At 34.5% G+C, this 25,895-nt stretch overlaps 2 long non-coding RNA genes across 2 annotated transcripts in view; one reads left to right on the top strand and one right to left on the bottom strand.

Moving 5' to 3' along the window:
- The window catches only part of LOC310898705, a 200,121-nt gene that overhangs the window by 24,115 nt on the left and 150,111 nt on the right, over window positions 1-25,895 (bottom strand). The window lies entirely within an intron of this gene.
- Window positions 8,612-25,819, top strand: LOC310898706. Its single transcript, XR_014583568.1, has 3 exons — window positions 8,612-19,692; window positions 20,186-20,236; window positions 21,254-25,819. It is a non-coding gene; the product is annotated as an uncharacterized lncRNA (long non-coding RNA).

Genomic DNA, 25,895 nt, shown 5'->3' with positions numbered 1-25,895 from the left:
ATCACTGCAAAACAGAAAGCCCTGCTTCTCACAGACTGCAAATGCACCCTTTAACCTTTAAAATAAAAAATGAAATCTAGAGTATGTATCAATTTAACCTTGGAAAGATCTTTAACAACTTCTGAATAATTTCTTCATTTTTTTTTTCCTTTTCATTTGACTGTTTCTTACTATTTTTTTCACATTTAATCCATTAACTGGTTTGTGTAGAGAAAAATAACTGGAGTTGGGAAGTTAGATCAGAAGATGAAGAAAGTAGCTTTTCAGGGAAACAGAAAGGTGTTATTTATCCTGTTGTGCAGCACAGCTGGAGTGCTCTCAGGGGCAGAAAATGTTCATGCTGAAAATTCAGTGGAAAAATCAATAGCAGTAGGAGGAGGATGCTTTTATCATTTTAATGATCATGCACTCAGCAAAATTTTAAAGTTCTGACTAACAGCATGATCATAAGTGAGAATGGCAGGTACTACTGGAAAGAACAGCATAATGTCTATCAAAAGTGGTAAGCTGTATTTTTTACACCCTTATAAGCAGAATGATTGTTAGTATTATTCATGACTAGAGACCATGTGGTGCAATAGAAAGTCTTTTACAATGATCTTCTAACTAAGAGTAAAAAGTGCATGGGGCCAGTCCTGTTCTAACTGGAAAGTAAGAGTTTTGCCAGTAATCATACTGCAGAATTTCTGTATCTTCAGTGTAACGCACAGAAACAGTGAATCCTGAAAAAGAAAGGCTCTTGCAGAAGACCAAGCCTTGCATCTCTGGGTAGCTCTGAATAATAGAGCAAACCTTTTCTAACAATTCTAATGCCTTCATTCCCCACGAACTGGTAAAACACTAGATCTCCTTTTATTACCTTACTCTTGCTTGCGTCTTCTACATACTCTAAATGGAAATACATATTTTTCAGCATATATGTAGGAAACATAGGAAGCATATACAAAATGAACTCCTGGTTCATGAAAAATGATACTTATTTTATAGTTACTCTGCAGAAAAAATATGCAAATCCCTTTATGTGAAGAAGTTACTGTGTTTGACCCACCATTATTTACTGAAGAAAAGAATTATTTACTAGAAAAGAACATCGCTAGAGTTTCTGACATCTCTGATTTATCAAGCAGTCTGTGATACTCTAAAGCATTAATTACATTTAACTGGGAAACGTAATATAATGATTTTTGCTGACTTATTTAAGAGATTAATATTTTAGTTTTATGAATAGGCAGTTTTATTTTAAGATGTACTTTATGATCTCTTTTGGTAAGTCCATTCAAAAATGTATATTAAAGTTGTGGGCATTTTTTTAACTCTTACTATCCCTTTATTTGGCTATTATTGTGTGTTTACTTGGGTCTTCTCATTTAGGGTCAGAATTTGCCTAAATGTCAAACAGTTAGGAAATGAGAGCCCAGAGTGACGTATTTTAAGATGTAATTTGAGAAAGAAAAACAAATCTTTTCAAAGATTGAACATAACCTTGAAAGCTTGCTAACCCCTTTCCTAAACTGTAGAAGACATTGAGAAAGAGAGAGGGCAAAAGAAAGGGTCAGAAGGGGAGAGAGATACAAAGAGCTTTTCCTACTTACAGAAGAATAGTTTTCCTTATATCTTTACATCCCTCATTCAAGGACAGCATGAGTTTAATATTAATGCAGATGTTGGACCTAGGAACATCATAATGATACTGCCTTTTAAAGACTAGAAGCAAAGTGTTACCCCAGTACCTGTAAGAAAATAAAGTGAATCTACTTCTGAACTTCAGATGTTTCTTGTGGTGTGTTGTTCTTTGAAATCAGGGAGATTTGAGAGATTCCATATCTAAAAATCCAAATCCAAAGTCTGAGAATCCAAATTGGAAAATACTTTGAAATGCTTTGGCTTTTGTTTTGTTTTCTTTTATTTTTTTTTTAAAGGAAGTCCAGGTAAACCTGGACTTACTAAAGCAAAACTGATGTGCTGGAATAATACATATTGATATGTCTGTAAATACTTTGTGTCTATCTAAGAATGTAACACAATATCCAGTCTGAAAAGAGACAGAAAGAATGTAAATGGTAATACAAAGCTACAGTTAAGTATATATAGTTAGGGATACAGGTAAAAAGAAGAAAATGTGAAGCATCATAATTTTTTTTTTTGTTGGCCTTTTGAATCTGAGTTAAAAAAATAAAGATATAATTAAATAAACTTTCCCTAGAATAAGGCTTTATTACAACATTCTCTAGAATCTTCATATAAATTGAAATTTCTTTAAATTATAGTGTAAAGTATAATAAATCTATTGTATTTTTTCCAGAATTTCACAAAAAGAAATAAATGACATCAGACTCAATGCCTGTTTGAAGAGAAATTATGCTGCCTGTGATTCTGGAAATGGTGATAACTACACATTAGCAACAATGAATATTTCAGGGTACTCCATCAGGCATTTCATGTTCCTGGCCTCCCTATCCAAAATGGTAGAGATTTTGTAAATTAATGCCATATACCAGGCCTGGACAAGGTTCTCAGAAAATGTAAATCAGCATAAATCTAATGAAGTCACTCGGCCAAAACCAGATGAGAATTCAAATTTGTTCAGTTAATCTTAACTCTGATTTAATTTTTAAATAGTTAATTTACAATCTTTTTAATCTACTTCCTTGTTTTAATAAATACTTAATAATGAATGGTATCATATTCCATCTATCTTATTTATAGCCAAAACAGGAAACTGTGAATGAATCACACAGAACTCTCTCAGATAAACTACTATTTCTGTTAGTTCACATTGATTCAAGTGCTGCAGCAGACAGATTCTGCTTGTCTTCTTTTTGTCCCCTACTCGTCTCAGCATTTTTATTTTCCCTGTCATACCCCATCTCATATCTTACATCCTATATCCTGTGGTTATCTGGGAGACATTGCTAGATATTGCTTTTTTTCTTTAGAGTTGGAAGTAAGGTAAATAAGAACATGCTGATAGAGAACTGCAGAGAATCTGAAGAATGGAGGAAATGATGACAAAATGAGAGGCTACTGTCTCTTTATTCTTGAACAGTGCCCTAGTGAAAGATCGCAGTGTCACATGGTAAAGTCCTGGTGGCTACTGAGTTGGTGCATAAAAAGAAGTTTAGTTTTGAGAAGATTATGGAAAAGAGAAGAAGCTTTGTGAACTTAGAAAATGGAGAAGAGTGCTCAGAGAAAGATTTGCTGCTGGAGAAAAAACAAGTCATATTAGGTGGCAGGTTTAGAAAGAAAAAAAAAAAGAAAAATAAAAGAAAACAGCAGCTAGTACAGCATAGAAGGGAATGATAGGGGACAACTACTACAACTTAGGAAAGCAGGAGACAAGATACCAAGTCATACGAAACAAGAAAGACCAGCAGATATTATCTGAGGCTGAATTAAATTACCAGGGGAACACAGCAGAATCTGCTGTTGACAGGACATTTGACAGATTCCTGCTAAAGTATCAAGAATGACTTTGCTAAATTATGGTACCGTCAAAGAATTAGAATCTTAATTGGCCTGGATCAAACTCAAATTAAAAAAAAAAACAAATTGTAAGACTGATAGAGTGATGACAGGATCTTTATTTATTTATTTGTTTATTTATTTTGCATTTTATTAACTACCTCTTTTATTCACTAAATAATAACAAATAAGATATGACTCAGTTTCAGTAAGAAGTAACCAAGATTTATGGGTTGTAGATAACATGGGGAACTGCAGATTCATCTCTGTACCTGGGAAGATCATAGAGCAGATTCTCTTGGAAGAAATGTTAAGACACATGCAAGAGGAGGAGGTGCTCTGAGACAGCCAGCATGGCTTCATCCAGGGCGAATAATGCCTGACTGATCTGGTGGCCATCTATGATGGAGTAACTGCATCAATCAACCTGGACAAGCTTGAAGTGGGTCTTCGTTAGTGAACCTACTGAATTTCAACAGGTCCAAGTGCAAGGTGCTGCACCTCTGTCAGGGCAATCCAAAACATAAGTACAGATGGGGAGAAGAACTCATTGAGAGCAGTCCTGTGGAGAAGGACTTGAAGGTTCTGGTGGAAAAAAAACACAAACAAACAAACAAAAAAACTTGACAGGAGCCAGCAGTGTGTGCTTGAAGCCCAGAAGGCCACCTGCATCCTGAGCTGCATCACCAGAGGAGTGGACAGCAGGTCGCAGGAGGGAATTGTACCTCTCTGCTCTGGCTTTGTGAGGCCCCACTTGGAGTCCTGCATCCAGGTCTGGGACCTCCAGCATAAGAAAGGTGTAGACTTGTTAGAGCAGGTCAAAAGAAGGACCACAATCAGAGGGCTGGAACACTGCTTCTATGAAGAATGGCTGAGAGAGCTGGAGATGTTCAGCTTGGAGAAGAGAAGGGTCTGGGGAGGCCTCATTGCAGCTTGTCAATGCTTAAAGAGGGCTTATAGAAGACCTAAAAATGTGTCTGGCAATCTTATTAATAAAAGTGAAGTGTAGTGCTTGAAGTAAGTTACAATTTAAAAATCACAGTTCATTCAACTGTTATTGTTTGTTTGTTTTAATTTGTTGTGTTTTGTTTTTTATTTGTTTGTTTTGTTTTCATTTTAACCTGTAAAAAAGCATTTCTGGTTATTTAATTCTGTACTGAAAATCCATCATTTAAATGTCAGCCCCTTCTTTACTTTGTATTGTGCATTCATGGTGGTTAACTATTGTCAATATAACTTCAGAGTTCTACCAATTATTTAGAAGAAAGTGCTGCTGTTATAATTGCTAACTATATATCATTTTTCACTGTTCCTAAGTGCAACCAATTTTTGTGACAGTTCAGGATAATCACATATTAAACCTTTCTGAAGTAAGCTTGAATTTTAATAAAGGATTTCTACCTTCAAAAACATGAACCCTTCCAATGCTCAGATCGAGGGCTTTAGATTTAATGCACTTATTTGTTGCTGAAAGGTGTGAGAAGGTCAGGAATGAAAATACAGATACTGCGCTAATGCTGGCAGTTTCAATTCTGCATCTGTTGGCTTCTCCATATTGCAGCTGAACTCTGATAAATTATACCAATTTATAATTCTAAAGTGGTCCCATGGGTATCTTTTTCTTTTGCATTTTGGTATGTATCTGCAGTGACACGGTTTTACAGGTTGCCTTGACATAGCAAATATAGCAGACTGCTTTTCACTGCAATTGTCATGCTGTGCAGGAGGACTGTATTAGGATTTGGGAAAAGGCCGTTGTGACACTATCCTTTAGGAAAGCTCTCACCTCAGCTAATGTATTCTTTCATCCTGCGAGTTCCAGCGTGATGTGAAAGAAGGCATAGAGAGTTATTTTTTAGTTTAACACAAAGTCGTTGGAAAAAGCCTGGGAAGTATCGCAGTGGGTCAGCTCATCTGAAAGCCTGCACGGAGTGGACCTCTGCATAAGAGAAATTTTCTGTGCTACATTTTGTGGTAGTCTCTAATCTGTGATTATACTTTTATTCATGATTATACTGCCTTATTGACATGCACAGGATGAAATATTTAAGAACAAAAATTAAATTAAATGAAAAAAACTTACCATTGCATTACATTTTATCTATTTTTATTATTGTTTATTTTTCAAGATCTTCTTCCAGCATAGCCTTTTTTTTTTGGTAATTTCAAAGTCTGTGAGTTTCACTCATCTACAGTTCTTTTTCTGTTCAGCTTGATTACATTTTACAAAGAAGAAGTTGTATTGCTTTAACAATCTTACATGAGTCAGTATTTTCTGTGTAAGAACAAATATATCAAACATGATGACGATTTTGAGGTTTTATATTGTTTTTGTTTGTAGAGGGGTTTGTAGAATAAGAAAATTTATAATAAAATACTGGAATTCTTCTCTTGATGTTTATACTCCATTATAAATAATTCATTTAAGCTTAGACCATGGTTAAATATTATTTTACAGCTATTTTAATTTGATTATTAGTGGATCTTTCAAATTTTAATTGATGATGAATATGATCCAATATACATTTCTTAAATAAATATGCAATCCTGAATCCCATGAAGTTGACCTAGCTAATAAAAACATTTGAGTACCAAGAATAAACTTCATCCTACATAATAATTCATCACTATTTCTGTCATTTCATAGTTTTTAATGGAATTAAGTGATGTTTATATATTTATTGCTGTTTAATTTCTTTATACACCACCGAGTTTTATGTCATTTCTAAGTAAATTAATTACATCTATGTTTTTCCCTGCTCTTCAATCTGTACACATGATTAGAGGCCATTTGAATTAATATCTATATATATCCTGAACGGGAGAGGTATGTTTGAGGTAGTTTTCCAGATGTTTGACTATGGAAATACTATTAAAATGTTAGTAAAATAATACGTGAACACCTGAAGTAAAAATAAGCAGAAGCAGATGTAATCATTCTGTATATAATTATACTGTATATAATCTGTTAGCTCATGCCTATGATAATGGCACTGAGGATATATTTAAATAATGTAAAACTTTATCTGAATTATGAAGTATCTACTTAAAAATCTGCCTTCTGTCATACTACAATATAATATCTTTCTAACATGTTAGTTGCTATTATGTAGTAGTTCTAAATATTACTCATATTGGAATTAATTTCTTCTTCCAATAAAAACGTACATGCTAAAAATGATGCACCATTAGCTGACAATATGCCATAAAAATCACATCAAGGATAAATAGATGTCTGTTCCAATTGAAAATGAATATTTTAAAAAAATTCTCCCCTATATCTTATAACTTAGAAGTAGAAATGCTTCAGTATTAACAATTAAAATTAGTATTTCAGTAAACAGTAAGAGGAAAAATAAGTGGAACAAGTAACATATATTAAGGGAAAATGGTGGCATATTACCATATGAGCATTCAAGGTAGCATATAATCATTTAAGCTAACATTCAACATCTTATTTTCTTTTTTTTTTTTTTCTTCCCCAGTACTTATAAATGGAACAGAACATTAAAAATGTTAATGTCAGACCATGTACTTAAATAAGGCTTCTATTCCTGGTATTCGTAAAAGTCAGTGGAGCTGAGCAGGTACGAACTTCCAAATCAGAATTTCCAGCAAAGGTTAATAATTTTCCCTCAGTGCTAAAGCACATTAAAGTAGATTAATAATTGCAACAGTTTATACATTATATATTTATATAAAAGTTAAAAAAAAAAAAAGTGCTATACTACCAATAAGTCTTCCCATTGTTTAACACTGTTTAACCATGTTAAACATGAACCACGTAAGGTTCAAATATATTACATCATAAAAACAAGCTTGATCCCCATCTTCACTGTCAGCCACCATCCGCTGCATGAGCACAATCACAGTCCTCGATGCAGGTTGCACAGATCTTTTTCCAAGACTAGAGATTAGACTAAATGCTGGATTTTAATGTCTTTATTATCTCTTTATGTGGTTTATCACTGAAAACTGACATGGAAATTTAAGTACTGAAGGTTAGACCTGAAAGGTAACATTATTATTCACAATGCTTTAAATGAATTCTCCTCATAATGACTTGGACACAATAACTTGTCTTAAAGTTATGTGGAAGATGGAAGATTACATTTAGATTTTTTTTTCTGTTATTTGTTCGTTGGTTTCTAAAGACATGGCTAAGAATTCAGGTTTGATATACAAAGGTCTGTGAATGGGTCACATACATAACTAACTGATTTAATCTCTTGATTGATGTACAGTCCTATGTTTAAGTAAAGTTGCAATACTTAGGAATAATATTTGGTAGCTATCTGCTAGTCTCAATTTAATATCTTTTATAAAATGATAATATAATTTGATGTATATTAAAAGTTAACATTTTGAGATGGAGAACAAAGAAATACCACCAACTGTAACTGCACAAAATTGTTACTTTGGAAGATATGAGCTGTTTTTTAAACTGATGGTGCTTTTATATGTCGAAATAATCGACGGGTAGTTAGGATGGTGTTTTTAGGGGAGGTTTATTGCCACAATCAGTGTTGAAGTTGTGCAAATGGTGCTTAGTCCAAATACAGCCTCCAGATTCCTTTACCAGAATTTGATCTAAAATGCCTATTTGTCTGTATATTTCCTGAGGGAATTTAAAAGAAAAAAATTTTCGCCTGTCACTGAATCTACATACAAATTACATTAGCCAAGGAAATTCTTAAATTTTAAAAGGCCAGTTTTTGAAGCTTATGGTAATGATGACCGTGATCAGGTAAATTCCCAGAACAGATAGATGGGTTAACAGTGGTAACTGTTAGTACTTTCTACTCTTTTTATTGCTTGATATTCCTTGAAAACTGTTCTGTGGGAGTTAAAACTCATGAATAAATAAACACATACCCGTGGAAGAATGCTTTCAGCTTGAATTTTAAGGAAATGACATTGGTGTTTATCATAAGATATAGGTAGAATTTTCCCATTCTCCATGACTCCCTCCTTGCATTAATAAGGAAGCACAAGAATCATGCCAACTTCATAGGATGCCAAAAAAATATTTAGCAATAGATATGTATATATTGCACAGTATGCAGAATACTGATCTTTTACATTTTCAACAGAACAGTCAAAGAATATCAACAATGAGCACTGTAAATCTGTGTAAAAAGTGTTTTTTTTTTTTTTTTTTTTTTTAGTCATTTGAAATACCAATTGTGATGTTAAGCAAAAAATAAAGCTACAAATGTGTTTAAATAACTTTGGATCTAGCTTAAACTGACGAAGAAGGAAAGAAAGAAAGAAAGGAAGAAAGAAGGAAATTAAGCTGCCTTTGCACCTCTCAGTGCAGTATGCTGAGTTACAAAGAGAGTTTCATAGACAGAATACAATTCAGTTGTTTTTATATCATCATCCCAATATAAGAAAGCACTTTACATAGAGTCAAACACAAGCTGCAAAGTAAAATAAGCTTTTAAAACCAAATTTTAAACAAGAAACATATTTAACGAATGGGTGAAAATTAGAATAAGAGTTTCATATTCACTGGCCATCATTTGTTTCATATTCACTGGCCATCATTTGTTTAAAGGATCTTGTGCTTAAAAATGTCAGTACTTAGTAATGAATAGGAGTTGAGTTATATGGAATAGAAATGATTTTTAAGTACCTAAAACAGCAAACAAACAAAAAATATGGATACATACATGCATGCACATACATGCACAAGTTTGAAGGAATATCCTTCAAAGGATATGTGTAAATGTACTTGTGCCACTGGGACTCATTTATGTATGAATAAAATAAAATTAAAATAAAATAAAACAAAAACAAACAAAAAATGAATTCAACAAGTAATGACCAAGTCTTTGAAGATGACTAGAGCTACTGGATCAAGCATGAACTTGAACTCTAAGAGGAAAAGGTATTAGTCTGTTATTTTTTTCCATTGTTACATTTTTTCCAACAACAGAAAAATAATCAAGTGGGACTGTTCCTTTCTAGTAAGAACTCCAAAGTACTTGCTTAACAGAGCATGAAGAACTGCATCTTTTGGGGTGATGAAGGGGAAGAAGAAAGGATTCTAAGTAGCTTTAGAGGCATGATTTATGAAACAAACAAAAAAAAAAGCCTTCAGGAAACAGCTATGTCAGAATCTGGGTCAACATGCTAAAGACCAGAGGAAAAAATACATTCAGCTATAAATTATGACAGCTTCTTATTTGCCAGAGGAGTAAACATATATAATATTATTTAAAATACTCATATTCATGTAATTAAAGAAAGGTGATTAGGGAACTGAAGCATCTTTTATACAAAGAGAGGGTGAGAGATCTGGGACTGTTTAGCCTGAAGAGGAGAAGTGTGTACAGTGTGTACAAATATCAGATGGGGAAAGTACAGAAGACAGAGCTACACTCCTCTCATTGATGCCCAGTGAAAGGACAACAGACAGTGGGCATAAACTGAAATACAGGAAATTTCATTTAAACAAAAGAAAAAACTTATTTACTGTAAGGGTGATTGACCACTGGAACAGTGTATCCAGCCTGTTTCTGTAGTCTCCATCCTTGGAGACAGTCAAAACCTGACGACATGGTTCTGAGCAACCCGCTTTTAAGCAGAGGGTTAGACTAGATAATCTCCCCTCCAACCTCAGTGATTCTGTAATTTTGTGACACATTTCATATCAACGTGGATAAGTACGCATTCTAAAGAAGAAATAATTCTGGCAAATAATAATAATAATAATAATAATAATAATAATAATAATAATTAATTAGAATTGACTAGTCTCCATTTGTCATACTTGCCAGTCAGATGAGTGTCATGTATTCTTTATTTCTGTTGCTTGAAACTGGCCCTGCCTTGCCAATGACTGCAATGACAATGAATTTGTCAGATATGTCTTTTGATTTACTCTGGCAATAAGTATCCACAAAATATTGTAGTCTCTGTGCTATAAACTATGTCTCTTAGTTGGGAGTTTTTACATAGCTGAAACATTACAGGGTAAGTCAGCAAAGGCCCTCTAGCTGTCAGGAAAAAAAAAAAAAAAGGGCTGCACCAGACATGACTTTCTGCCGGGCACAAGCCTCTTATAAGCAAGCTGTTCAACAAAAGTATAACTTCTTACACATATGAAAAAAGTCAGATTTACGTCCTAATAAGATGTTCATCTTTTCTAATGTTTTGATTGGAAGAAAGGAGTGGTGGTCCTCATACAATCTGCTAAACTATGATGAAAGCAACTAACAATTGACTGACTAACATGAATGGCAAGCAACCAACACTTTATATAAACTTGAAGCAATTATGTTTTTTAAATACTTGATTTTATTTATTTTTTTAATGTTTATGCACTGTGTTTTTATCATTGTTCAGTCCTAGTTCAATTACACATTTGTACTCAGGAAAGAATTTATAACATTTGAACAATTTTGGCTTTAACACAGCAGAAAAGTAAGTTATAAAATAGAGGGAGGATAAACTACTAGTTTAGAAGGGGAAATAGTGATATTCAGATGAAAGAATAGTTGTACAAATCTATATGAGTTGTGCACAATAACTTCTATTTGACACAGAGAGCATCAAATATAGAGGATATAGTCATCTTGGAAACATAAACCTAATTCAGATGGTCTAGCAGACCTTGCCTCTTATGTATATATGCAAATCGTAGGAAATCCCATATTCCCTCACAGATAATTTTTCCATGTATATCACTAAAGGTGTTCCCTTTTTCATTGTTTTGCAGGTCATTGTGTGACCTCAGTGTATTTTATGTCATGGAGGAATACACTTAGACCGTACATGTTTAAAATTCAAGGTAATATTTCAGAGAAAAGGGTACTTTACCCTAGTATATGAAACAAGGCCATGCTAAGCACCCAGAATGTAAATGTTTATTCTGTCGCATTTTTAGAATAGATGTTGGCACTAGCAGGAGCAAATAATTCCTGTTGTTTTGATAGCATGGGGTAGAGAATGATTGAGCTGTATGGCCAGCACTGTATCATTTTGCCATGCTACCTTTCTGTTCCATACAAAGATTTCAGTGTAGGCTGATTCCCCACACACTACTTTGCTCATGATTTCACCACTCTGGACGTACATTTTGGTGTCCTATTATAAAACAAAGAAAACCAGACAAAACCAACCAAACAAAAACACTTCTGGCAGTTGTGGAACTTCCCTCTAGTAATTTTTCTCAGGTTGTTCCATGGATCTGGCATCAATGGCAAAGAAACATAAGGAGAGGATAGTAATCCTGGCCTTTATTTAAGGAAATTTGTCCCAGGTGCACAGACAATTTGATTCAGCAGACCTCCTTTGGCACTTAAACCCAGATGGCCTGCTGTGTGGTGGAGAGCTACAGTTCCATGGTTACCCTCGAGAGGCTTGAGCTAGTCTGCTGGAAGGCCAGGCCCCAACATGGCTGATCCCATGTGACTTGGAATAGTTGCTCTACATGCTCCAAATTGCAAAGGAGGTGTGCAATTCTTAGTTATCTTGCAGTGGCTCCTATTCCAGATGCTCCTCCTTTCTTGGATTAACACTGTCCTGATGCAGCACTTCCCCTTTGAAAGATGAATGGGAAACTCTTGGGAAACAGCCATCTTCTGCCCTGTGGCTACCATCACACACCCCGCTGAGCCTGGCATTAAATATGGATACGTTATCTACACAAAATGTTTTTTTTTTTTTTTTAAAGACAGAATTCAGATGCAGTTTAAATGGTAGCAATGGCATTGTATTAATTATGTTTGACTGATTATACTTTAAATTGTAGCTCCTGATTATACTTTAAATTGTAGCTCCTGGTATATAATTCAGCTGCTAGAGGACCAGAGAACTAATTTTCACTAATAAAGTGAGAATTTACTGTCATATTTTACCTGAATGATGTAAGAAGACTGACTTAATGACAGCAGACTGAGATTGGGATGTATGTTAGTTATGACCTAGGTAGGTTCTTCTCTGTTAACTTAAAAGTCACTTTAAAATAGATCCTTTTTCAGTTGTTTTTATATTACAGAACTGTACTGAACATCCTATTAGGGCCCATTCATTAAATTTACTGTCAGTTGTTTCATGTGAATAACTTACAGCAAATAATCTCAAAAAAACAATATTAGACTTCTAAATTTCCAAAGCCTTAGGATATGAAGAAGTAAAGCTTTTATATTAATTAGCAATAGATTTTGCTTTTTTCTCCTGCCATGTAAAAAAAAAAAAGACAACAACAACAAAAAAAAAAACAACAAAAAACTTTCTGAATCTTAGTAAATATTAGTACTTTTCAGTTATATACTAAAACATGGTATGCTATCCTAGGACTGCTTCTGGCAATGATTTCCTTATTTGCATGGTGAGGGCTGATGTATAGGAATTCTAGTCATGTGGTTTAGTGGAGGACTTGTTAGTGTTAGGTCAGAGGTTGGACTAGAGGTCGGAGTTTGGAGGTCTCTTCCAACCTAGATGATTCTGTGATTCCGTGATTCTCTTCTCATGGACTCTTATGCTGGGAACACAATCAGTCAACAGAGCATGGATCAAACAGGTAACTACAATGCTTATTTCTAACATTGATAGGTAAAACTTGCTTTAGTGTGCAAATAAGCAGTTGTAGCAGTCTCCACCACTTCTCAGAAGCAGAGGCTCCCAGCCCTGTGTGTGTGAGCCTCTATGGCCAGGTGGCATCATAGCCCCACGATAAGCCCATGGTATATCTTTCTAGCAGGCTCAAGTATTTTTCTCCTGTTAGTTCTGGATTCATGGCTCAAGCCAAGGCTCAAAAGTCTGTTTGTATTGTACTCAGCTCTTGTTCAGGCCAAGGACTTGATAGTCCTATCTCACACAAATACAATACCTTTTTAATGACTTTAGCATGAGTTTAAGATCTGATTCTTTCCTTTTTCAAGTGGATCAAAAATCTGACAATTAAATGCTTACATGTTACTTTATAAGGGGAAAATCCTGCACTATACATCATATGATTTCCTGGAAGAAATGAGATTGCAAGGGGAAAAATAGTAGAAATAATAAAATGCATTTCTGATTTACATTCAAAGAGAAACAAATGTTTTCCATAAACATAAACATGCCAGAAAGATGTGAAACTGAGTTGATATGTAACTGTTTGTGCCCAAGAACTGTTTAATTCCTTAGTTGTGAGTTTTGTACCTGCCATCAAACTAGTTATTGAATCACAGGTATTTTGGAAGGGGGGAAAAGTGAGGAGTTCATTAAGAAGCTATGGATTTTATTCAACCTTCAGATGCAGAGTGCATGTGGTATACCGGATATGGTAAACAGCATTTTAAGCTAAGCTTTTTTATTTAGCACTTAGAGTATCTATAAAGAGTGAAGGATGGCTCTTGTCTGTTAAGTCTGTTATTCCAGCCTTAACTATTTGCTTTATAAATGTGTATTCATGAACAAACGCACACTTCTACATAAATTATATATGAAATAAAAGGGAGAATAAATCTGTCAGGTGACTCACAACCATAAAGGTGAATAGCCATTTAACTTGTGTAGTGATAGGGACCTCACCTGCTTCCACCTCAAAGATCTTTTAAGCTTGTAAGGATTTAAGGTTTTTTTTTTTATTGTTTTTTTTTTTTTAGAATATAAGCTCTTGTGGAACGAACTTTAACATCTTGTTTTTATAAGATAAAACAAGTGGGTTTTATCATCTTTGTTTCTACCTTTAGATACTAACAAAATAAAAATTCAATTTAAGCTTTAGTCTAAAAAGGGCCCAGGTCTCTCATTGTTTGGAAGGCTACTAGATATTTATTAGCATCCAACAGAGTATTAGATTTTAAAGGATAAAGTTTGTTCTGCTCACCATTTCAGAAGCTACCGTAATGTATTAAGGTATCTAAGAAGTAGCTGAATAGCCGCCAGTACCTCTAAAGACATCATTAAGTTGTGAGATGGGATTCAGACACTGTTGTACTTAAAATTTTTCGCTGGCTGACTATTTCCTGCTCAGTGCAATTGTTCCCAGCTCTTTAGGAGCTTCCTAAACATCAGATACAGGAAAAAAAAAAAAAAAAAAAAAAAAAGTTCTTTCAGGCAACTAAATTCTCTACCAGCTTTCCACTTTTTTTCCACCTCTTTAGGATAGTATGAATGTGACAAATAAATAATTGCTTCTCTCTCTGTCGTTATAACATTCCAAAGCTTTTCCTTTGAATTTCAGAAGCCAAGAAAATGAAATTAGAGAAATGTTTTATTGCTTACTTTTGTTAATGCTACCTGTCAGATATTAAACAGAGTGAGAATTTTGTGTAGTAATTGAGGTTAAATAATTTATTTTTAAGTAAGTATACAAACTAGCATATTATTAAACGAGTAGTTTTTTTATCTCTTTCTAAAGCCTGCAGCATGAGGGCAGATATTATGCAAGCACCCAATGAAATGTCTTTAACATCTGAGGCTATTCACATTAGAACAAGTAGAATATTGTCTTCAGCGGAAAATCAACTGACCCTCTGCTAGCATAGCATCTATTATGCAGATCCCAGTTGCATTCTTGTAGATTTGATTAGGCTTTTTATTTCAAATAACAGTGATAAAAAACTTAGCTTTCACATGTGAAAATACTTCATTAATCAACCCTATTTTTTTAATAATTCATTTGCTACTTACATAAGTATTTACAGACTAAAGCAATGTTTTGGATGATGGTGTTATTTCACTCTTTGTGGAGAACCATTCCCCCGAGTCATGCCATATTAATTCTGATACGCATGAGTGAAATATTTCAAAAAATGATTTAACAACAGAAAAAAATGGTACTCTGTGCCCCATTTGAATTGTCAGAGCATCAATATGTAACCAGTGAACAAAAAAGAAATCATTAATGGGAAGACTAACAAACAAGTAGGAGCCGAAGTCATTGTTCTCATTCACATATCATCAATTTGCATTACTCAAGCAGCACTAGGAAAAACCATGTACAAGTTCAAATTAATGGAAAAAAATCAGATATTATAGAGATAGGAGTAATTGAGAAAATAAATGTATTTGGAGGAGACTGAAGAAATATGTGATATATGTACATTAGGAGACATAAGTGGGCTGATTATCCTAGAAAAAGTGTAGATGAAAGGCTAGTATGGTACTGGAAATGTGATTATTGTCTGATCTACAGACAATTGGAGATTGTAAAGAAACAAATAATCCCAGCAACATTTAGGTGATTGAAAGGTAGCATTTGAAATCAACTAGATGTCAATAGGCTACTGAAGCTTCTGTAGATGCCAAATAAATGCATTTTCTTAGGCTGAGTGAGAAGATTAGCAGGAAAGAAAACAAAGGGCACTGCAGTTGCGCTGAATTAGTAATCAGTTGCTAACCAAACCAAGTCTGGAAAATGTGATTTTTTTCACATCAGGAAGTGTGGTCCTGATGCAAATCTGGGAAGATATTGGATACTTTAGGTTGCATGAAACTACAAGGAGGATGATCCTGAGAACTGAATAATCACAAATCACAATATACAGGTTGATGGATAAATATCTACTTTCATATATATAGAAAGAAATGTAGAAAAAAGCAAGAAAAAAGCACCTAAAATGGCAAATTCTTATACTCCCTCTATCCCTTGTTCAATAGCATCTACACTGCTTTCATAAATTACACAAGTGTTAGTGTGTGGATAAGCATTAATATTGTCATGCTGGGAGCTCCAATCTCAGACAGATGGTGTGACACAGCACCGGGAATGTGAATGGTAACATTTAGTTCAAGCAATTGTTCCTAATATTGTTCCTATTACTGGTTTTACAGACATTTTTAACAACAAAAATCCTCATATTATTAATTTTCTATTGACTGCATTCTAAGTTGAGCATATTTAAGTATGGATAATATTGCAACTTTTTCTTTTAATTTTGATTTTTTTTCCTGTCTTTTTAAATTATTAAGTAATATCATTTTTTTGTCTTATGCTTTGAAGGACAAGGATACTCTGATTATATTTAAATGGTAACTATAGCTAATAGCTTTAGGTTTAAAGAGGAATTTGAATTGTGTTGATATCTTCATACAGGACTTTGAAAATTAAAATGATTTATTTTCTACATCTGCTAACAGTCATGAAATGAATTTGACACTTTTGGAGACTTTTGAAGACTTTTTCACTTGCCTGCCTTATTGCTGACATGTCAAAGAACATGTTACATAGAAACCTTTCTGTGGTACAAGTCAATAAATGTAGAGGACTTTGTGTTCTCGATTTTTCCCAGGTGTGTATCTATACATTCTGACAAAACCTCCCATGACCTTTCCTTCATCCCATACTGATTTTTTTTTATGTAATCAACAGTCATGACCTGCTTTTGTCATTACTGACAGTGTTATGAATCCCTCATATAGTCACAACAGTCTGATTTTATATGAGATATTTGTTCACAGTAAGAAAGAGAGTTTTTGATGATCAACAATGCTTCTGAGAAGCAAGTACATCTTAGTATGTAGCATGTAAAAATTATTTTTTCTTGGTAAAAAAAAATAAGATTGTCCTTTTATTTAACCGTGTCTTCAATTCTGTGGTTAAAAACTAATTTCAAAGCTATTTGTTTTGTGATCTGCCACATTTGCAGGTGAAAAAATTACATGTATAAAATTGGTTCATGTAGGGTTTTCACACATTATCTCACATTGCATTTTGTTTGTAAGTGAAAGTACTTTCACACAATTATTACTCTTTGTGAATGATTTCAGCAGAACAAAAATAGGTATGTGTTGACACAACTCCACTGAACTGTGGGATGATTTGCAACGTTTGAAGATGTAACTGAGAGACCACATTTGAACTCACTTGAACTACAGTCCAATATAGTCTTCAGACTGAAAAACAGAAGAAATATCATATAAAGCCAATAAGACATTAAAAAAATGTGCATTTTTTGACTGCCTACTGAATCCTGATCATGTACATTATATTCATTACTGAGTTGCAGAGACTTGCTTATAAACAATATTAAGTCCAATTATACAAAACCATGACAACGGGGAGATAATGCTGACATCCGGTTAATTATTTCACTGCCTTAACACTGCTTTTATTCAGCTTTTGTTTACACTATATGTAATGCCCTTGTTTCAAAGTTATACTTCTTTCATTCCAAATTACTTTGTATTGCTGATACTTTTTTGTATTGGTCCAAAATTACACTTTCAAGAAGTTGAATAAGTAGATGCACTGTCTACAGCATAGGCAAAGTAAGCAGGAAAATATTGCAGGTAGTTCCACATTCCCACTACTCAAAAAATCCTACATTCCTGAAACGCATAGAGGACTATATTTGACAGAAAGACTTAAGCATTGCAATGACTACTGGTCAAAGTTCTACTACCAGTTTAAGTAAGTCCTCAATAACAAAAAATACATTTGGGCTTACAGGGAACAGGAAGAATATATGGACATGGATAGGCAAAAAGGAGCTTCCCCCATACCTCCCCTGTCCACCCAGTAGCTGCCTAGACCAGTTATAGTCTCAAGTAATTCAGCACAGCAAGTCTGTGTTAATACTTGACCAAATAATTTAATCATTGGGCAGGCCTGTATTCCAGGGTGAATTTCCCCCCTTTGGAAAATGCCCACTTTCAATTAAGCAGTTTCAGTGTTCATTGGAGCAAGTACTAGACTCCACACATGAACCAAGTTTGCATTTCTTCCCTCTACCTTCTCTTTGTTCCAGTGACTATTTCATTATTTTCTTGTAGAAAAAATTAATTAAATACCTTCAGCTGAAAAAAATTCAGAGCAAGAGAGATCTGTCCCAAACTATCTGGTAACATTGCAATTAGGGCGCTCTGCTGAGAAGTAAAATACTTTCATCAAAATGCAATCAGAGAAGGAAGAGACATTAACTGAGTCCCAGCTGAGCACCCTGTCAGCTTGCAGCTGTGCTCTGTGGCAGGAGTGGACACTTCTCCACATTTTTTTTTTTTTCCTTCTCAGGGAATTCAGATTGCTCAGAGCACGCCTGTGAGATCAGGTCCTGAAGGTCTAATCTGTGAATCCCACTGTCAGTGGGATACAGCATAGACAAAAGGCAGCTTTACTATAAGCATTTCTCTTCATCCCCAGCAGCAGAAATGTAGGCACTCCTAAGATTTGCTGGGTGTTTTGAGGCTGTAAATTTTGGTCATTTCACATGGTGTGTGCCAACCTGTCTAGCTGCACCTGATGAGGAGCTACAGTAATGGTACCTCTCACAGGCTGCTGCAATGCACTGGGCATCCTCCTGCTCCCAGTACAGAAGATACAATTACACACTTTGTGACTCAAGGACTCATCACATTACATGCTGCTGTAGAGTGCCATTAATATATTGTTTATTTGAGAAGTTGCTTGCCTGAAAGCTGCGATACTGTACCCAAGTTTGATGTGTAATCTTCACCTTTGCATTACCATTAGGTTTGAAATTATTTGTCAATTTGGGGGAAAATGTTACCTTTCGTCTAGATAGGATATCACACAGGGATGTATATGTAAGATTTGTAAACCAGACAAAAATCTTTTGCTAGAAAATTCAAAATATTTTATTTTCAGTTTCCTTCAAACAGATTTAAAAAGAAAGAAAAATTAGGTCAGAAACTATGACACCTAGAACAATCAGAAAATTCACTGTAAAATGCATCTGTGAGAGGGATAAGCAAATTACAGTCCGAGGAGGAAAAATAAGATATTCTAAACTGATAAGTCTGTGTAAGTCTGTTTAATACAGTGGTGCCTTGAGACTTTGCATATCCTCCATTTTCCTGGATGTTTAATAGTTTTATATTTTAAAAAATCTGAATAAAATACATTAAAACTCATAGGGTTCCTTTTTCACTTTCTCTCTTAAGGAATCCTTTCACGTCAGTCTGCTTTCATGCTTGTCAGTACGTGACTATCTGAAAGGCTTCTGCAGTGCTGAAAGTGACAACCATACATACCCATAACTAAACCTCACTGCTGGTCAGAATCTGTCATTCCTTTTCCCCTTTGTCACTGTCGTGGTCTATACCTTAGCAACAATTTGAAAGCTGCACCTCAGCTCTCTGTGCTGGAGGGACTTGAAAGAAGTTTCTGCTGAACTTATATGATTGAAATGAAATGAGAATAAGACAATAGTTGACCACTTATATTATAAGTGAATACTTATGATATTTTGTAGATATAGTTCCAGTTGTCAGCTGGAGTCTGACAGCATCCGGCCATGCAATGAAGAACTGCATCAACATAAGAAATAGGTAAGGAATAGGATGATTGAGGATTTTGCACTTTACCACTACTACTTCTGATGAGAGTGCATTGTTCTTGGAGGCTATATAAACCACCACCAAAAAGAAAACTGTTCATTGTTATCACATACCTGTGATGTTCTGCTGCAAGTTCTTGTTTCTATACGTTAGCCCTCTGTTCTTTAACTGCCTTTGCTTTTTTTGATTTGTTATTCTTTTCTGTAGCTTTCCCCCCCCTTTTATTTTTTCCCTGAGGAGATTTTTTACAACCTACCCTCCAAAAACAACATACCCAATGGGTCTGAACAGACTCCTCTAGAGGAAGCCTGTTTATACTGCTTTGTTTAATTTAGTGTAATATTATTGGCTTTACAGGTTGAAACATTTTTTACTTTTCAAAGAGCAGCTCGAAAACTTTCAAAGACTAAATTGCTCACTGAATATAGTCCAGGATATGTGAGTAATTGCAATTTCCTTTATCTCAAAAAATTTCCAATTTTAGACAGTGATGAAGAATAACACTAACTACTACATAAAGATGGAGAAAAGCAAGGTAGGGTCAAAAAAATTTCTTCAAACTTTTTTCAAATGTTAGGTATCTTTCAAACCTGAAAAGTAACCAGGTGAAAAGTTAAGAATTATAGACTCATTAACTTTTGTTAAATGTCTTTATGCAAGTTTTATACATTTACATTTGGACTGCATTAGATGTCTAGAAATACATGTAGTCACATCACCATATAAAATCAAAAGTTGAGTATGTAAGAACTCTTACAAAGACAACAAAACCAAACTGTGTTAGTGGTATAAGCAACCTGTGTGCATACTCATGCTGCTGTATACAGCATTGAACATTGTTTGGATAGGACAGTATTTAAAATAATAATATTTTTTAAAAGAATATTTCTCCCTCTATAAGCCTGTAATATTCACAGTCTCTTTGTAAGTAAGGGCTTCATAAAGACTATATCTCTAGACACCAATATGCCTAGAATTAGGACCACCAAACTGACTAGTTAATATCAGTGCAGTGGAAACATTAATATAGTAGTTAAAAGGCTTATGGAAAAGTAAATCATTAATCTTTTCAGTAATTCATTCAAATCCATTGTATGCATATCGGTACCTGGGACTAATTGTCCCATGTTTACAGGTTTTACTGAAAGCTTTGTCTTGAAAGAGTGAGGAAAGATTTCCTAACAACAGCCTAATTCTTTATTTTCAACTGTTTCATTAACATTTTAATTTCATGTGTTTCAGAGGTGTTGCAAAGTCATCATGTACATATTTAAATACAAAATACTCAGAAGACATCATTTCACAGAACTGAGCCACACTTAATGTGTGAGGTGTCAGTTTGAAATGTTAAACTATAAGGTAACATTTAAACAAGCCTTAAGGCCAAATTTATCAAGAAATTTAAGAGAATGTTTCAGTACTTTTTTGAACTGCAGTCTTAATCTTTTTGCCAGAATAATATATGCATTATATTATTCTAACAAATCTGATCACCTTTTATAATGTCTCATTCAGATAATAATTCTTGTTTTCTAAAATTTTCAATCTTCAGGAAGAATAAGGATGCTTAAGAAGACGCAAAGACACAAATCAGAAAAAGTGAAAAATATTTCTGTGAAAGTTGAATTCCAATACCATTTGATGTTCTTTGGAACTAGAGAAGTTAAGCAGACTCTGTCTTAAAGGAGGCCACATGAAAAATTCATCACAATGCTAAAGCAGACTTGGAAGAAGAAGCTGCATGGGCTACAGAAAGAGTTAATGGAACTTTCTCTTGTGTTACAGTTCTATTATTGAATAAAATAGCTGTTTTATTTTTCAGAATTGAGATAGAAAGTTGTATAAAACTGTTATAGAGGAATGATGCTGTCCCTTTAGTGCGAGGAAACATAACAACACTAGGAACTGGTTTATGATACTCTTCCATTAGGCTGTCTGCTTAAAGTTGATTGTTACTTTTAAGTCCTTTTAGGACAGACTTATTGCTAAGGAATACCACACACATTTATATAACACATATAAGCAACTAATAGCACAATCCCTTTTACCACCCCTTCATACTATGGGAAAACAAACCAAACCAGACTAAACCAAACAAAAAACATGCTTTCACTTAGACAAAACATTTTTTGTCCATGGCACTGAAGTGCTTTATTAGAAAGTCCCTTTGACACAGAGTATAAATGCCAAACCTATTCTGTAATCCAGGCCTGAAAAGGATGATTGTATGGTCAGTGTAATGTGCTGGTATGCCTAAGACACAGCAGGCCAACATGTGAACTTCCTGCCCACGGCCATACAAAGGGGCAGTAGCTGGCTCCTGGACTCTCTCCTGGTGCTCTTTTGGATCTTGTATCCCTTAGCAGACTCCTAATGCATAACTGAATGAGTTCTTGCTTCCTGTTCAAAGGAAAACTATGTAAAGTCTTAGGTTTAAGGCTCAGAACTGGTCCATATTAGCATATAAAAAAAATTCTAGCTGTTAATTATAAATCATGTATGACTAAAAAATTGTTGGTCAAATTAAAGTTATTTAGAACCTCATCTTCCAGGCCATTAAATCACTTGGATTTGTACAGCACATTTGTGATCTGTTTTCTATTTTTTTTCTTTCCTTTCTGTCACTGAAAATAACATTTGAAAGATTTCTTTCTGCATCTGACAAATATTCTATCTTAGGAGTTCTCTTACCGTTTTCTGCACACATATGATTGAACTCCTAGGGGACTCCATGAAAGCTTATTTCTGTTACTTTAGATTTTGTTACTTTTGCTACACAGTGGCAAAAGCGTAATTTTTTAATGCTATATTTAAAATGATAATGATATACTGAAAAAAAAAATGACAAGAGAATTACTGTGTGGGAGACAGCCTTCTATAGTTACACTTTTTTCAGTACTTCAATGACTGAATGCCATTGCTAGAGCTACCAATGTGCATCTGAATGCTCTAGGAGGAACATAGTACATTAGCTCAAAAGAATTGCTGAACAGGTTTTCCTTACTACAAGACCACTTTGAACTTCACTAATCTATGTGGAATTACATTGAATTGCTATCCACTATCTTTTTTTTTTTCTTTTTTTTTTCTTTTTTACAACCTTATTTATAATTGTCAAAGTGTTTTCTTTTTATTGGAAAAAAGTATTTGTGTGCTATCATGGCCATTATTTGAAGCCTCCAAAACGAACAACAAGTAAAAACACACACGAACAAATACACACACCAAAGAGAAATTTTTCAGATAAAAATCTCTCGGGTATCTGAACTAAAAGAGCATAACTTCTGTCATTTATTGCTGGTTTCAAAAACACCAGTGTTACACTTCAAGGTTCTACCAAAATGAAAGTCATAGCACACATGGATTATTGGTAGGAAAGTGTCTTGGAGATGCACTTGTTTGTAATTTAGTTTAGTTTACAGTAATTTCTCCTTATTGGCTATTGACTGGAATTGATTTCTTCCTGTTTTGCCACTACAGGGACTTAATAAGAGAACACATTCTCGTTAGAACTTATACTGGTGCATTTCATCGCCTGCTTTTAAAAAAGTAGGCATGGAGCTGCCATCCATTCTTATCCCTCCTCCTCTTCTCCTCCCCCCAACCCCTTCACATAGCTCTCTTTGAACCAAGAGTTTGAGGAGAATGTTAGAACTTTCTTGAATTTACTTGAGGACAGTTTAATAATGAATGTTTTGAGTTTTACATAAGTATGTATATGAGGATAAACCACATTATGACTTTTACAAATGAAAGATCTAGTCACGAAATAATGGAGTTTATATTAAAGCAAAAAAAAAAAAAAAAGCAATTTACAAGAGATAAAAATAATAGCAGTTGGGTAAGAAACTAGAAGACTAAGAAAAACACAACTGAAAACAGTAAGATATAAAAACTGGAAATGCACAAGTAGATGATTAAGGGCTTCAGATGAAAAGGTAAGAGAATGCTGAGGGAATGCTGACAAATAACAACTCACCTGCAGCATACTTCTCAATATATTTGCTAGAGTACATTTTCATGTTATGATTTCTCTTTCTATAGTGTTTATTAAAATAATTGAAATAGCAAAGACTGAAGTAAGAACTGCACTGCTGATGTGCAGGCTGCTTGGTGGTACCTTGAGGTTGCTCTTCCTAACAGGTAATGCTGGGGAACAGGCCCTGCAGAATGTTCCTAGAAAATACTGTACATATTTTGTTTTGTTTTGTTTGTTTGTTTATATCATCTGCAGATAATCAGGTTACAGAATGCACCATTCATCTGATCTGAAGTTCTACCTTGCTATTGATAGGATCAATGATACAGACCAATTTGGGAGAGAAAAGGCAGCATGGAGAGAGAGAGGGAATGAGTCCCTGTGTCATCTGAAGTTTTTTCATTGTTCTCCAGTATGATACTAATGCTAGTCAGAGTGTGAAGACTGAAGGCCCTGAGGGCAGCATAGATATGATAGGAGGGAACTTATAGATCCTCCTCCCAGGACACAGAGCAGCCATCTGGACAGTAGTTATGTTCATCTTTATTCAGGGAGGTTATACACACCTCAGGCTCTGAAGAGCCATAAGGGTTGACTGATTAGAGAATATTTTCTGAGACTAAATACTGTACTTAAAACACCATGAAAATTAATACAAACACAACTGAGAATATGGACTGGGCATGGGTAGCCATGGTTTTCAAATCACTTGCTGATTTTGTAATGGCTGACTTGAAAGTCCAGCTGTGATATGCAACTGCTACACATTATAATTATTTGAAAGGGAATACACTAAATGTGAAAAGAAAATGCTAATGAGTTGTTTTGCTTGTCATTACATTTTATTGTACCATATACTGACAGTCTTCTCAAGGTTTATGGTGGTATGTCTTCCAGAATAGTAAATGCTGTTTTATTTGCTGTGTATCTCAGAGCCCCTATGAATATAAAGACTTGGCTTGATACAGAAGGGTGGGTAAGCAGTGTTGTGGGTCTTTTGTACCATAGCAGACAAAAATATACCATATTAGGTGGGAAATAATTGATTTTGGTAGAATGGTTATTAATTATCTCCAGTTTTAAAACTGTATTCACATCTTTTTTAAGCACTTAATTGCTACAGGAATCAGAAAAGAGAATCGGCAATCTTGCCTTTAGATAACCACAGGAAGCAAAAGCTAAGCAATGACAGCTGAAATGATCAAGTATAACTGCATATATATGTATAAAGAGTGTTTTGAGTAGCTTTTTAAAATAACAGCTTTACAACTAGCAGTTACTGACTCCTGGAAATTCTGGTGGCCGAGTCAGAAAGAGAATAGCCACCTGTGATGAGGGTGTACTAGCAAAGCAAAGCTCTCTCTCCATTCCCTACCCTCCTTATCCCATTTCTAAGCAGACTGCCTTCAGCAAATGATCTCTGCTCACACCACTGCAATGAAGGTGAATCCAGTTTGCACAATTAATAACAGAAGACATTGCATGCTCAAATCAAATCAGTAGTTCAAATCAAAACAGTAGTTTCTTTCATATATTAGCCTTATCTTCATTATCAGTAATTCTTTTCATACGTATATTGTATTCTAAGTTGGAGTTATTGTTTTAAATTGAGACATTGTAACTGAACAAGTTAATAAGGCTTTAGTTGAGCTGCAGATAGGAACAAGGAATGAAAAGATTTTTTTTGTAGTTTTATTTTGGTGGAGTTTCGAAAGCTGATGTTAGAGATGTGTATTAGCTAAGAATGGTAGAGATTCAGCAAAACGAGGGTTGAGGGCTGGGGGCTTAGGTGAAAACCAAGGTTTACTAATGGCAAGCAGAACTAGGAGACAGTAGAAGAAGATTCTCCCGTGTTGACACTGCCAACTTACTGGAATATTTCTCAAAAATCCACCAGGAACAACATTAGGTGTAACAGAGGCTTCTCCAAGTAAGAGGCAAGAAATGATTGGGTTGTACTTGCTGCTATGACAACTAACTCCTAGTTAGTTATTTTGCATTACTTAATACTAACCCTGTTCTAGATCAGTTCATTTTATCCCATTTGTTTAATATTATATTTTATTTAATATTAGATTCTAAGACTGAAGGAAAATGATCCCTTAGGTAAGCAGAAGAAATAAAACTTGTTTTTTGCCTCCTTCCCTCTCTCAACAGTGAGAAAATGTTGATTTAGCAGAGCAAACATTATACAAATTTACAGAGTTTTTCAGTT

The sequence above is a fragment of the Anser anser genome, assembly GCF_964211835.1.
Source record: "Anser anser genome assembly, chromosome: 4".
NCBI classification, from domain to species: domain Eukaryota; kingdom Metazoa; phylum Chordata; class Aves; order Anseriformes; family Anatidae; genus Anser; species Anser anser.
Note: the sequence above shows the minus strand (reverse complement) of the source record. Positions and strands in the feature narration are given on the sequence as shown.